Here is a 14,458-nt window from a genome sequence, read left to right as displayed (position 1 = left end):
ATTAATCCGAGTTTATCTGATCAAGTCGAATGAGATCATACAAAGTATGTCCATTTGCTTCCACCGAGGGTTTTGTCCCTCCCTTGCATAGCATTACTCGCTCGTTATATCCATAGGGGGAATACAGGCAAAGATGGCCGCCGCACTTTCGTCGTTCCTCCCAGCCTTTGCATAACAATATATGTACCCTCCTATAACATACTCTCGTTTTTTCGTTTCAACTAATTACTACTTTCGTCCATTTTCACCAAATAAACAAGGTCATTAGCATTATGTGCGATTTTTTCCGCTTTTTAACTTAATCGCTTTTATCTGCCGGTCTCTCACGCTACGGCATTTATAATACAGATGGCCGGTTATAGCAGTTATTCCGCTACACCTGGCTCTTTTGAAATATATATCTCCATATATAAAATGGGAATTAGTTATTGAGGGGTACAAACAAACACGTTCTTCTTAGCCATTCCAATATGGCCGCCGCTTTGACACAGGTTTACATCGCGCATTTCCAATGCACAGCGATTTCCCGTGGGTGCAGGGGTGCGTGGTTCACAGGTGTAGACCCTCGGCATAATCACACTGGCTATATAACAGACGGGATGGGTTCACTACACTCGAACACGACGTCGCTGCGGGTGCTATATCGGGACGAGGGTCGTGGATGGGTGCCGGCCGTTTTAGCAGGAACGGTGAGTTTTGAATTCCCCCTCGCAACCGGGTTATCCGCTCTGTTAGCATCCTTTACAGTAATTGCCCCCAGCACAAGGTCCCTCCCTGGATTACTTTTCCAGCGAAGTTATTCCTCGCTTAAGATTTAAGTTATTACTGCCCAAGTTTGTATTGTATTTCATTCAAGGGGACTTGTATATTTTCTTGACAAGTTTCCTTGGACTTTATAAACTCCTTTGTTGCCAAGGACGCATATTTGTGAATATAGTTTATGCATTTGGACCCACAACCGGGGACTGTATATACACTTAAGGTTGTATTCAATGGTTACATACAACCATGCAAATATTGCAGATGACGTTTCCTTATGTACCACTAGTTTCATTCAAATAAAAAACTTCATTCTACTCGTTCTTTACTTGACAGGCCTGCTGGAAAACACAGTGCCCACTCCCTCCTCCCTTGGACAATCAGGACATTCAGTCCACTACTAATTTCTATATCTACTCAGGTAATTTGATTTTGTTGCATCATCCATTTCCTGTTTTCCACTCTCTGTTAGCCAGGAGATGTTTGTAATTCTGTTAGTGTTTAACCACTATGCCTCACATAGGATGTTACCCTGCTGTCCAATTTTAATATCTTTCAGTAAACGACTTGAGACAAATAATAAAGTGATAAGACCGTTTTTACCACCCAGGACTCCCTACAAGCACTGCATTCATTGCGGATTAGCATGCTTACAGTAAGTAGATATTATCAAAAGATTGCTAGATTTAATAACAGGGACTCTTATGCCCCTTTCCCCCACCCCCTGGTTTACCAGCTGTAAAATTATTTCAAGCATCGGCATTTCAGTTGCTTAACAACACAATGACATATTTCAAGATGGTCATTTTTCCATTTTCATGTCCCTACCAAGGTCCAGCCTTGTTTAATTCACATTGGAATACACTAACAATCAAGAGGATCACACTATCCGGGAAGACGTTCCTTGTATCCCGGTTCCTCCCATATTTCCCTGCATAAGCGACGTATCTTAAATCCAAAGGTAAATGAAAATTGGCTTTTGTGTAATGTAGTTATTTAAAGCTTGATGCATTTGGACCCTAGTTTCTCTTGGTCTCCTTCTCCCCCCTTTCTTCAACTGAATCTGCTTCAGTGATTATTGCCAATACTAAGCTTCTTACATGGAACTAGCCCAACCTCTACACAGGGTTTTCTTTTACTATGCTCTCCCTATTTGTTCTTCTCTCTCTTCTTACTTACTCTGGTTCCCCCCTTTTCTTGTGCCACATGTACATACATAGGCCTAGCACACGACGTGCTGTGTGTACATATCCGGCTCCCAAAATAATGAAACCAATTGTTGGCAATTTAATCCGTCTCCCGCTTAATGAAATCGCGTGTTGGAAAGCTACACAGTCTATGTTTTGATCCCTTTTAATTGTAAATACCACGTATTTTTAATTGTATATTCTGTTTACACACTTGTACATATCCCTGGGCTTATATGTATTTTCCAGCTGACAGAATTTCTGTAGGCTGTCGCCTGTAGATCAATGAACACATAAGCTCCATGTCTATCGTTGTGTTGTTTTTAACAAGTCAATTGTTGTATATGTTGTTTGATTGAATATTGTTTTGTGTATATAGAAAATTGATTGTACATATATGTCTTTTACCGACAGCCCTGAAGAAGTCCCAGCTTGGGACGGAACGCGTCGGCTGTATATGTTTCACTGATAACTGAAAATAAAGATTTAAAGAAGATCAACAACATCTCTCTGAAAAATATTTCTTCATTGTGCTTATATATCATCTGCACTGATCTTTTTGTTACCTTTTGCTGTGTGGTGCACCTTTGCGGTAGTTTTTCCTGTATTAAAATCCCTCAGGGATTAGGCATAGTGATGATGGGTGCCATCCAGTGTGCACACAATCCCCCTAACTGATTTAAGGGTTAACGAATATCACGGGGAGAAAATTAGTCAGGTGCTGACTTTAAGAAGGGTCCATCATTATATTCTGTTTTTTACCTTCATGGCACCTATTATAATTTCCCCTTCTTGTTTCTGAAAACCTCAGGGCAGATTCATCAAAGTTTTTCATCGCCCTTGTGCCATGCAAGGTAACACAAGGTGACGTTAAACCGTAGATGAGACTTACTAAGCCACACAAGGCTACCTTGCATGGCCCTATGGTGCTTGGTAAATCTGGAGTAATGTAAGGCAGCGCAAGTCACTGACTTGCATTACTATGCCCTAGGAAGGCATGTATGGTGGAGTGTGGGTGTTTCTATGCATCCATCCATGGATTTTGCCACATTCCCAGAGTTCCCATGGGAGGCGTAGCAAGGAGAAATATCTTTATTTCTCCTCATTTGTTCCTCTTCTTATGTGTTGTGCAGTGCAAGGAGAGAGCAAGAATACCCCACATGTTGATAGATATGGCGCAGTCCTGCCCTCTCCATTTCACACAGCACAACAAGGTTTCTTGCTGCGTTGTGTGAAACAATGATAAATATTGCCTACACATAGGGAAACAGTTTTGCTATGATTTGTATTAGTGAATCACAGCAAGCAATGAAAAAACTGTGAGGCAGATTTACAAGCCCCTTGAAACACTTTTGCGCCGCTATTTAGTCACTTTTGTGATGCAGCAGTGGCATAAACAATACAGCCAATTTACAATGAGAGGCATCTAGGGAGATTCGTTACATTGTAAAGCCCTGTGTCATATTATACCCGCGTCAGGTATACTGTGTGTGTGTGTGTGTCTTGTAAAGCACACTGCTACCCGGAGGCGTCCTGGCGCTATAGACCACTGGGGAACCCATCCTGGCTTTCTCTGTGAGATGTTCCCTCCTGGGTATCTCCAAGGTGAAACCAGGCATCCCCGGCGTTTGTGGGGGGCCGTTGTAGAGATGAGGCAAGCTAATGCCCAGAGTTGCCGAGTGTGATCCCTGGTTAGAGTAGGCACCGAGGTGAGAATTATCGAGTCCGCTGACCCTGGTCCATGACCCTGCCACGTCGGGAATTGAACCCTGGTCCCGGGCCGTCCTCTGCTTCCGGGTCTGCCGCCTCTAACCAGTGAGCCACACCACTCCACACTGTATGCAGGGTGGGTATTCCCAAGCAGGAAAGTCCCACAGAAGTGATGCAGTGAAATCTACAAGATTTCACTGCATCACTTCGAGGATGTGACTGCGTCAAGCCATATGCCTGCTTGAAGCAGGCTTAAGGAGTGATGCAGTACAATGAGTATAGGCCTCCCCGTGCAATGCTGGAGTTGCGTTGTGCTTGCGACTTGACACCACAATGCGTGACTTTTGGGCCAACAGATGTGTCAGAATTTCTGACACATCTGTCAATCCTTGCGCCATGGTGCTCCATATTGTAAATATAGTGCATCCATGGTGGCGCAAGGGTATTGCAGCCTGACGCAGGGAAACTGATGCATCTATATAGATGCATTAGTTTCTTGTAACACTATCCCTGTGTTTGCAATTATGGCACACTGCAAAACAAAAAAGTCTTTCCAACTCGCTTCATTCCTTTTGCTGCCTTTACCCGCTTGCAGAGAAAAAGAGGCACATACTTGAGTATCCCTCTCTACTGTGTGAGTCACAATGCAAATAGTAATGGTTTGTGTCCACAATTGCTGTTGTAAATCATTGATCAGTTGGTGAAACCGAAAAATGGATGGTAAATTGAACAGCTTCTACCTTGTGAATGGTGACCGCCAGCATTGATGGGAGTGTTATATTCAATAACATAAAAGCAGACAGGTGAGATCCAAGAATATTTACTGTAAGATGTATTCAGCAATGAAGTCATGTGACAGGTCAGAAGCACACGCAATCTTCAAGTGACTCCTGTGGAACCTGAATCCTACATTCCATCCATCATAGAATTAATATACTTCACAGCGACCTAACCAATTAACAACAAATAATAATATGTGTTGCAAACAGCACCTGTTAAATACATATATGTGGGGTGAGATTTTGTCAAATTTCTACAAATGCGCATTTTTCTTTTCAGCTGAATAATACATCACAGTCAGAGTAAAAGGAAGGCCAGGTCTCAAAAACGGTCCACCCGGATTTATTAAAAGTTGGGTGTCACTACATATCTGTACTATTGAATTGCACCAGCAGTAGGAAATTGCACAACATCATATTTATGAAGAGTAACATGTCAATCAATCAATCAATCAATCATTGACACTTATAAAGCGCGCTACATACCCGTAGGGTCTCAAGGCGCTGGGGGGGGGGGAGGGGGTGCCGCTACTGCTCGAACAGCCAGGTCTTCAGCTTCTTCCTGAAGGAGAGGTGGTCTTGGGTCAGGCGCAGGTCGGGAGGGAGGGAGTTCCAGGTCTTGGCGGCCAGGTAGGAGAAGGACCTTCCTCCTGTAGTCGCTCTTCGGATGCGGGGGACGGCGGCGAGGGCGTGGTTGGCTGATCGGAGGTGGCGTTTGGGAGCGTAGAAGTTGACTCGGCTGTTGAGGTAGCTCGGGCCTTGGTCGTGTAGGGCTTTGTGTGCGTGGGTGAGGAGGCGGAAGGTGATTCTTTTGTTGACGGGGAGCCAGTGAAGGTCTCTCAGATGTCCGGAGATGTGGCTGGTTCGTGGGATGTCGAGGATGAGTCTGGCTGAGGCGTTCTGGATCCGCTGGAGTCTCTTCTGGAGCTTGGCGGTGGTACCGGCGTAGAGGGCGTTGCCGTAGTCCAGTCGGCTGGTGACGAGGGCCTGGGTGACGGTCTTCCTGGTCTCGGTGGGGATCCACCAGAAGATCTTCCGTAGCATGCGTAGGATGTTGAAGCACGCCGAGGAGACGTTGTTGACTTGCCTGGTCATGGAGAGGGAGGAGTCCAGGATGAAGCCCAGGTTGCGTGCATGGTCTGTCGGTTTGGGTGCGGTGCCCAGGGCGGGAGGCCACCAGGAGTCGTCCCAGGCGGAGGGTGAGGAGCCCAGGATGAGGACCTCCATCTTGTCCGAGTTCAGTTTCAATGTTCAATGATATCTTCATGCTGAAAAAGATCTTTTAGTGTGACATTAAGCATTTAGTTAAGGTGTAAAGCTGAGTAAGTGCTGCCTTGTAAATATTTCTACTCCATGTACACTCTCCAGAACAAATGTGAATGTGAGGACAATCGTCTTAGGGTAAGCTGTGTACAATGTGTAATTTAAAGTAAATAACATGACATGTATTCCTCTTATACTGAGGCCCAGATTAATCATTCTTCCATGCAGTGCAATGCAGTGAGCCACTGTGCTGTGTGAAAGGGCAGGAATGAACCATATTTACCATTATATGGCGTATTCCTGTTCTTTTCTAGCGGTGGTGCACTTTTGGCTGCCTAGTGCTTATGCAGTCACCTTTGTGTCATGTTGCAAAGGTCCGCTGCAACGAAGGCAGAATTGTTTTTGGGCAGGAAGGGACACCTTCCTGCACAAAAAACAATCCTGAGATGCATTTTTCTAGAAGAAATAAAGACATTTCTCCTCTTTACGCCTCTTCTGTGGAGGAGTAGCATTTTGACATATTCCCAGGTCTGCCACTAATAGTTAATCTGGGACTGCACCAAAATCCATGGATGGATGCGTGGGAACACCCATGTTCCAACCATGGAATGCCTCTCTGCTGCAGAGTAAAGCAAGGCAGCACTTTGTGCTGCCCTGCATTACTCTGCATTTATCAAGCCATGCAGGGCCATGAAAGGTGGCCTTGCATGGCTTGACAAATCTCACTTAGGAATTGCGTCACCCTTGCCCCATCTTGTGGGGTGCAATGTGAAGCAGGGTCCAGTTTTACCAAATAGTGACCCAGGCCTATCCTGCCCACATTTGTAGCATGAGCGTCTCGAATGTCCCTGCCAGCCAACAGATAAGGTTGTGCTAAATTGTCCATAATGTCTTGAGCATTTACTGAGGTAGTAGGCCTCATGCCCTTCTGTAACTTTAGATGTATCTCTCCTGTGAAGGCCACTAACCTCAGGTCATTGCCTTTCTGATAAACAAGCCCGAGTCCCCTGTGTGCATATCTTACTGTACATCGAGATGATGAAGAAACAATAGGATGCATCTGCCATCTAGAAGAACAAGATGGGCTAAGAGTAGAAGTGAGGGCTAACCACAACTTTCCGCAACTTCTCACTTGATGTTTTGCTAGCTTTGGAACTAAGACAGTGGCATGGCTCAAAATAAACAAAAACATTTTGATGAATGATATACTTCTGTTTTTGTAAGGTTTCCAAGAAGTGACACAAATTGTTTTCATGAAATGTCCAGCTTTTGTTATGTTCTGCAGTCAAACAGCTGCTAATGTTTTCATTTTTTTTAGTCACCAGTTCCACTTAGAACTGTATAAAAGGACTGTCCACTGATCAACTCACTGATCACCTCACACAGTGTAATTCACAATGAGGTGATCCCAGCTAGCTGATTTATTTAGCAATCCATAAAGTTATACTGCCTCATTGTATTTTAATATTCAATTTCTCTTTCTCTGACACTCTCTTTGGATTGCCATGATTTAACAGTTGTTAGATTCCATGGTTTTATTCTTGATAAACAGTGTGTTTTTGACACTTGTCTTTGTTTGATTAAAAGTGCCATAGTGCCAATCCTGTCTTGATTCCTGCTTGTCAGAGTGTATCTTGTTATTTCAGATAACACATTCAGGGGCCAATTACGATACGGCCTGTATAGGGTCGCATCGTAATGGGCTGTTCCGTTTACTTTTGGAACGCCTCCTGTTGGAGGGGGTCTGAAAGTAAACCAGCAGTTCATTCCAGTTGGCTTCCGACGGGCTCAGAGAACCTGTCCGCCAGTCAGAAGCCAGCAAGTAATCTCAAGGGCGGCTCTTTCTGCCCTTGAGATTACGATCACGGTTTCTGATATGGTTTCCATGCTGGCCTGTCCAACATGGAAACTATGCCAGAATTCATTTTTAGGGGCCCCCAGCAAGGCCCCTTTTGGTGCAGGGCCTCTGATTGGAGGTCGAGGGGGTACCTATGGTGTCCCCCTGGTGATCCCTGCACCTTGTGGCAGGCATCTTGAGGTACCTGTCATGGGGTGCAGGGATGAACTGCACCTCCCTTTTCTCAATGGGAGATTGTGTTACAGCCGGTTTACTGCAGGAACACCAGTTCCCATTGCGAAAAGTTGAATGCGACGAGCACTGTTAGGCCATACTATAATAGGCAGGTTGGGACCGCCGACCGGATGTCGGTGGGTCCCATGACAAGTCAGGGTCGGATGGAAGGTATTCCGCCCGACATAAAAATAACCCTCTCAGTGCCAGTTCCTGCTTGATTAAAAAACACCCTCTGACAAAGGACGGAACAAAACCTTGATTAATAGGAGCCCTAATTGGCACCTTGTTTCTCTTTTGGCGCAATAGAGGTTTGCACGTTCCACCCCAATTACACCACATTTGTGTAGTTATTTGTGGAGTGTTGGTCTTCCACTAGCTAAAGTGATTTCAAATATGTTCTGAGCAGAAAAGCTGATTGGCACTGCTGTTTGCAGTGCTTTGCGTTATAGAGTGGTACATGGTATTAAGCAAACATTCAAATAAGAGGTTCAATCAATCATTCAATCCATTTGTAAAGCACACTACTCACCCGTGAGGGTCTCAAGGCGCTGGGGGGGCTGCTACTGCTCGAACAGCCAGGTCTTGAGAAGTCTTGTGAAGATCAGCAGGTCCTGGGTCTGTCGTAGGCGGAGGGGGAGGGTATTCCAAGTCTTGGCGGCGAGGTGGGAAAAGGATCTGCCGCCGGCGGTCGCTCATCGGATGCAGGGGCGGTGGCAAGGCCGAGGTCAGCTTGGCGAAGCTGGCCGTTCGGTTTGTAGAAGGTGAGTCATTTGTTGATGGCGCTGGTCCGGCGTTGTGGAGGGCTTTGTGAGCGTGGGTGAGGAGTTTGAAGGTGATCCGGGAGCCAGTGCAGGCCTTTCAGGTGGGATATGATGTGGCTGTGGCGGGGGATGTCGAGGATGAGGAGTGCAGAGGCGTTCTGTATGCGTTGTAGTCGTTTCTGGAGCTTTTCTGAGGTTCCTGCGTAGAGGGCGTTGCCGTAGTCTAGCCTGCTGCTGACGAAGGCCTGGGTGACCATCATTCTCGTTTCGGTGGGGATCCATCTGTAGATCTTGCGAAGTATGCAGAGGGAGTTGATGCAGGAGATGGCATTGACTTGCTGGGTCATGTACAGCGACGAGTCCAGGATGACTCCCAGGTTGCGTGCGTGGTTGGTGGGCGTCGGTGCAGCTCCCAGTGTGGCCGGCCACCATGAGTCGTCCCCGGCGGAGGAGATGATCCTATGATGAGGACCTCCACCTTGTGCGAGTTCAGTTCCAAGTGGCTGTTCTTCATCCATTCGGCGATGGCCTGCATACCTTCGTGGAGGTTGATTTTGGTGGTGATGGGGGCCTTGGTGAGGGAGAAGATGAGTTGAGTGTCTTTGGAGTATGAGTTGATGTTGAGGTCGTGTGATCGGACGATCTTGGCGAGTGGTGTCAAGTAGGCATTGAAGAGTGTCAGACTGAGGGACGATCCTTGGGGTATGCCACAGATGATCTTGGTGTCTTTAGATTGGAATGGAGGGAGACGGACATACTGGGTTCTGGCGGTGAGGAAGGAGGTAGTCCGGTCCAGGGCTGTCGCAGATCCCTGTATTCTGGAGGCATGTGCATAGGGTGTGGTGGCAGACAGTGTCAAAGACGGCCGAGAGGTCCAGGAGGATGAGGGCAGTGGTTTCACTGTTGTCCAGCAGGGCTCTGTTGTCGTCAGTGGCGGCGATGAGGGCTGTTTGGGTGCTGTGGTTGCTGCGGAATCCGGATTGGGATGGGTCCAGTATGTTGTTCTCTTCGAGGAAGAAGGTCAGTTGCCTGTTGATGATTTTGTCAATCACTTTCGCAGGGAACGGGAGTAGGGATATGGGCTGGAAGTTTGTGAGGTCTTTGGGGTCCGCCTTGGGTTTCTTGAGTAGAGCGTTGATCTCTGCGTGTTTCCAGCTCCCCGGGAAGGTGGAAGTCTCAAAGGAGTTGTTGATGATCTTGCGGAGATGGGGTTCGATGGTGGAGCTTGCTTTGTTGAAGATGTGGTGGGGCAGGGGTCTGATGGTGAGCTGGAGTGGATGGTGTTCATGATTTTGATTGTGTCTTCGTTGTTGATGTGGGTCCAGGAGAGCAGGGGGTCGGTGTGGCTGGGGGGCGGTGAATCTAGGGTGTCGGTATCTATCTGGAGGGCCTGGTTGTTGAAGCTGTTGTGGATGTCTGCGATCTGGCGGTGGAAGAAGGTGGCTAGGGAGTCGCAGAAGTCTTGTGATGGCGGGATGTTGTTGGAGTTGGCGTTGGGGTTCAAGAGTTCCTTCACGATGTTGAAGAGCTCTTTGCTGTTGTTGTCGATGCGTTCTTTGAAGGAGGTCCTTTTGGTGGTTCAGATGAGTTGGTGGTGTCTGCGGATGGCGCTCTTGTAGGCTGCACTGCTGTCTGGCGTCTGTTCGTGGTGCCACTTCTTCTCGAGCCTGCAGCAGTCCTGCTTGAATGCCTGGAAGTTGGTGGCGAACCAGGTGGCCTTTCTGTTGATGCATCTGTTAGAGGGTTTCTTGATTGGGCAAGAGAGTTAACACAGTTGTTGATCCATTGCCTGAGGTTGTGGGCGGCCGTGTCAGTGTCGGCAGTGTCAGTAGGTGGCTTTCGGGCGAGGGTGGTGTTCAGCTGGTCTTCAGTGACTTTGATCAAGCAGCGGCGGGTGGCCGTAGTGTGCAGTGGTGCTTGATGGGCTTCTTGAAGGTGTAGTGGATGCGGGGGTTGTCGGTCCAGTGGAGTTCTGTGGTGTGGCTGAAGGTTATGCGGTTGCTGGCGGAGAAGATGGAGTTGAACATGTGACTGGCGGAGTTGGTGGGGGTCGTGACGAGCTGTCTGAGTCCGAGGTTGGAGAGGTTGTTGAGCAGGGTGGTGGAATTTCTGTCTTTGGTGTTCTTTAGGCGGAAGTTCAGGTCACCGAGGAGGACGTAGTCCATGGACGTAAGGGCATGTGTGCTGACGAAGTCGGCGATGGAGTCGCTGAACTGTGGCCGGGGGCCGGGTTGTCGGTAGATGAGGGTTCCTCTCAGGGTGGTGTTGGGGCCGATGTGGATCTGGAAGTGAAGGTGTTCGGTGGTACTGAGGGTGTCGTCGGTGTAGTCGAGATTCTGAGGGTGCTTCTGTGGACGATGGCGATTCCTCCTCCTGCTCTGTTCATGCGGTCCCTGAGGGGGCTCTTGTAGTCGTCCGGGATGGCTATGGCGATGTCGGGTGCCGAGGAGGGTTGCATCCAGATCTCTGTCAGGAAGGCAACGTCCGGGGAGGAGAAGTCGAGTAGGTCCCATAGTTCGATGGCGAGCTTGTGGGTGGAGCGGGTGTAGTATGCATCGGAGGTTGTTGTTGCGGCCTACCCTGGTGGGTGTGGTGGGGACATGGAGGCTGGTGTAGCTGCAGTTCCGGCAGAAGAGGGGTCGTTGGGTGCGCTTCGGAATGGCCTGGAAACAGGTGTGTGAGTGGTCGGAGTTGAGTGCATGGAGGGTGCTGGCATCATAGCGGTGTGGAGCGGCATGGCGTTGATGTGGGCCAGGTGGTCTAGCGCTGAGCACGGTCCAGGCACGGACGGACGCAGACGGGTTTGCCTTAGGCACGCCTTTGGTGCCACCGGTGCAGCCGTGCAACGGCCGCCATAAGAAGGAGGATGGAAGGGAGGAGCAGCTGGAAGGTGGGAGCAGGACGAATGGGCGAGCGGGGGCGGGCTGCAGGGGACGCAGCGGTGGGAACCAGGAGGACAGAGCGGGCGGACTTAACACAAGGGCATAATCACAGTACAAAAGGAATAAGGAGGAAAACACAGATTACAATGCAACACAATACAGAAACCGAATGCAAATTGCAGAAGGGCAGACAAGGAAAGAAAAGGGGCAGAGTGAGCACACAGATACCTACGGCTACCACTAGGCCACCAGGGATAAGACGCAGGTGGTAGCCTGCAGGGGGAGTAGGGCCTTGAACTCGTGGCAACAGCGGGCTCAGGGACACAGGCACAACAGGTGATGCTGTGCGGTGTGGGGAGCAGCCTGCCTGGAACAGGGTCAAGGGTCGCTAAATCTAGGGTTTAGAGAAATAAAAATATACAATGAATTGTGACCTGATATTAGCACATCAGGACCTTCCTCTTCCCTTTTTAGATGTATTTTTCTGTTTCAAGGATAGGACACACTACACAGCATGTTTATGAAAATCTAAAATTTTCCAGTATGTGGACAATCTTTAATTTTACAACTCAACATCACAATCTAGGTAGCCTTCCCTGACCCTGAGTCTCCAATGAGACCCATAGGAAATTCTCCAGATGAGCATTTGTTTGCTGTTTTTAAATCCATATGCAGCCCTAGCTAGCCTCAGGTACTAATTTTGTGAATGGGGATTTGGGAATTTGCTTGCTGATGTTTTCTGTGCAAATAGGATTACATTCAGCATTGAAAATAATCTGTGAATGAGGCCCTTGTTTGTTGGCTTATTCCTGGATGCGTTTGTTTACCATAATTTTAGGAACTGATGGTTTAGAAACGGACTGGTACCCCTTAAGACTGCGGCCCAGATTTACAAAAGTGTCACACAATGCAGAGCAGCAGTCAAAAATGCCTTACAGGGGGAGAGCGCTATATCTACAGAGATTTGGCACTCTCCTTCCCCTCTCCTTAGCACCTGTGCAGAATTTTGCTGCTAAGCGCAACACACAGGAATGCGCCTTAGAGCAAGCATGTGTGCATGAGTCTAACATAGATTTTGTGAAGGGTTCCCTACCAGTACAAAATACCATGCTTAAACAACTTTTAAAACTTTTCCTCCATGTCGCTTGCTGTCTCTGTACATGTCAGGGAAAAGGGTAAATACGGTAGAGAATAGAAGACAGACATGTTAAGAAACGAACCAGAAGGCAGCAGAGGGGCCAAAAAAGAGGAAGAATACACAACAGATATGTGAGGTACAGAAGCAAAAGTGTACGTCTGCGAGAGAGAGAGAGAGAGAGATAGAAAAATAAATAACTGAGAGAGATGGAAAGATGAAGAGATATACATTCAGAGACAGAGACAGACAGGTGTAAGGGACAGACAAAAGGGAAGTTGAAAAAGAGACAGCTGTCAGAGGGAAATACAGATGTGACAGACAAATGAGAAAAGATACAATACAGATGAAGAGAAGTATGTTCAGATAGAGACAGACAGGTGTGAGAGAAAGAGAGACAAGAGAGAAGCCTAAGACAAAGTTGTGACGGGCATATAAATGAGTACGGTGCAATAAGATATAGAGAGGAGTCAGGTGTGACATAAGGCCTTAAAAATACACAGGCCAGAAAAACACTACAGAGAGAGTGCAGGGTGAAAAAGCATCTAAGAGATAGGTGAGAGATAGGTAGGAGCAGGGGCGGCTCATCCGCTAAGGTGGAGGAGCGTCGCGCCACTGCTCAGTGAGCAGGTCAAAAAGGAAAAAGAAAATGATAATAATGCAATGTTATTATCATTTTATTTTTCGGTCGTTGCTCAGCTGGTTAGGGGCAGGTAGGGGTTGTCCCAGAGGAGCAGTGAGAGGAGTGGGGAGCACTCTCTTAAGTCCACTTGACGGTTGGCCGGCCATTATGTGCCCTTGGCATGTTCTCCACCAGGCTGTAGTGTACAGCCCTGGTGAAGAACATGCATAGCCTCCCAGTCCCTCATCACAACGCTGCTGTAACGCAGCATCGTGATTGGCTAGGGGAGCCGGGGAGCTTGTGTGCTACCTGCTCCTGGAGTCCTGGAAGCGGGGGAAGAGCAGCTGGCAGGCAGGTAAGAGATGTTTTTTTATTTTTTTATTCCCTCCTCCTTCTTCCCCCGCGGCCCTCTACCACAATTAAGTAGCAGCCGCCACTGATTAGGTGGCATTTAAAGAGATGATGAGTACGAGGAAGGTATAATAAAGGTAATACAGAAAAATTGGTGTGAGAGAGCATGGCGAGAAATTGGTGGTACAGGTGAGAGAGAGAATAGAAACAACAACTAAGCGGAGAGGGAATGGACAGGTGAGACATGCTTCATAAAGAGACTGCTGAGAGTGGGAGAAATAATCTAGAGAGGTGATAGAAAGGTAACAGTCAAATGAGAGAGAAGTGGGTAAAGGGACGGGTGAAAGGTAGATGATATAGAAAGAGAAGTAAGAAAGGGAAAGAGATGAGTGAGGCAGTGAGAGGTGGGAGAAATGTGGCAGAAGTAAAAAGGAGTCGGAAGGACGGAGTTTGCCAACCCCGAAGATGGCCGCTGTGGGGGGCCCGAAGATGGCCGCTGTGGGGGTTCTGTAACACCAGTGGGCATATCGTATAACGGGCCGTTATACGGGCACTGAAATAAAACACAGCAGGCTCAGCATCATGGTTGAACAGGAAGTCACGTGCAACTTCCAGCCTTTTATTTATAGCCTTCTGGCCACGCCTGGCCAGAAGGTGATACATAGTGTGGGGTTTCTTCCGGGGCTCAGACCGAGAACCCGGGGAAACACTAGAGCGCTACAGCCGCTGCTTTAGCGAGCTTCTTCAGCCATGTTAATAATCCTCCATAATCCTGTGTCAAATCTTTATGAAAATACACTACAAGGCTGACCTGTTGTCCCTGCTGAGGAAATAGGACGGAATTGACCCGAAAATTGTTCCTTAGGCAGCTGAGGAGTAGTGAACTGGTGCTGATACTCGCGGCTGCGGGGTGTGGCCTAGGGCTGCAGTAATGA

Source organism: Lissotriton vulgaris, chromosome 4_1, assembly GCF_964263255.1.
Source record: "Lissotriton vulgaris chromosome 4_1, aLisVul1.2, whole genome shotgun sequence".
Lineage (NCBI taxonomy): Eukaryota > Metazoa > Chordata > Amphibia > Caudata > Salamandridae > Lissotriton > Lissotriton vulgaris.
Note: the sequence above shows the minus strand (reverse complement) of the source record.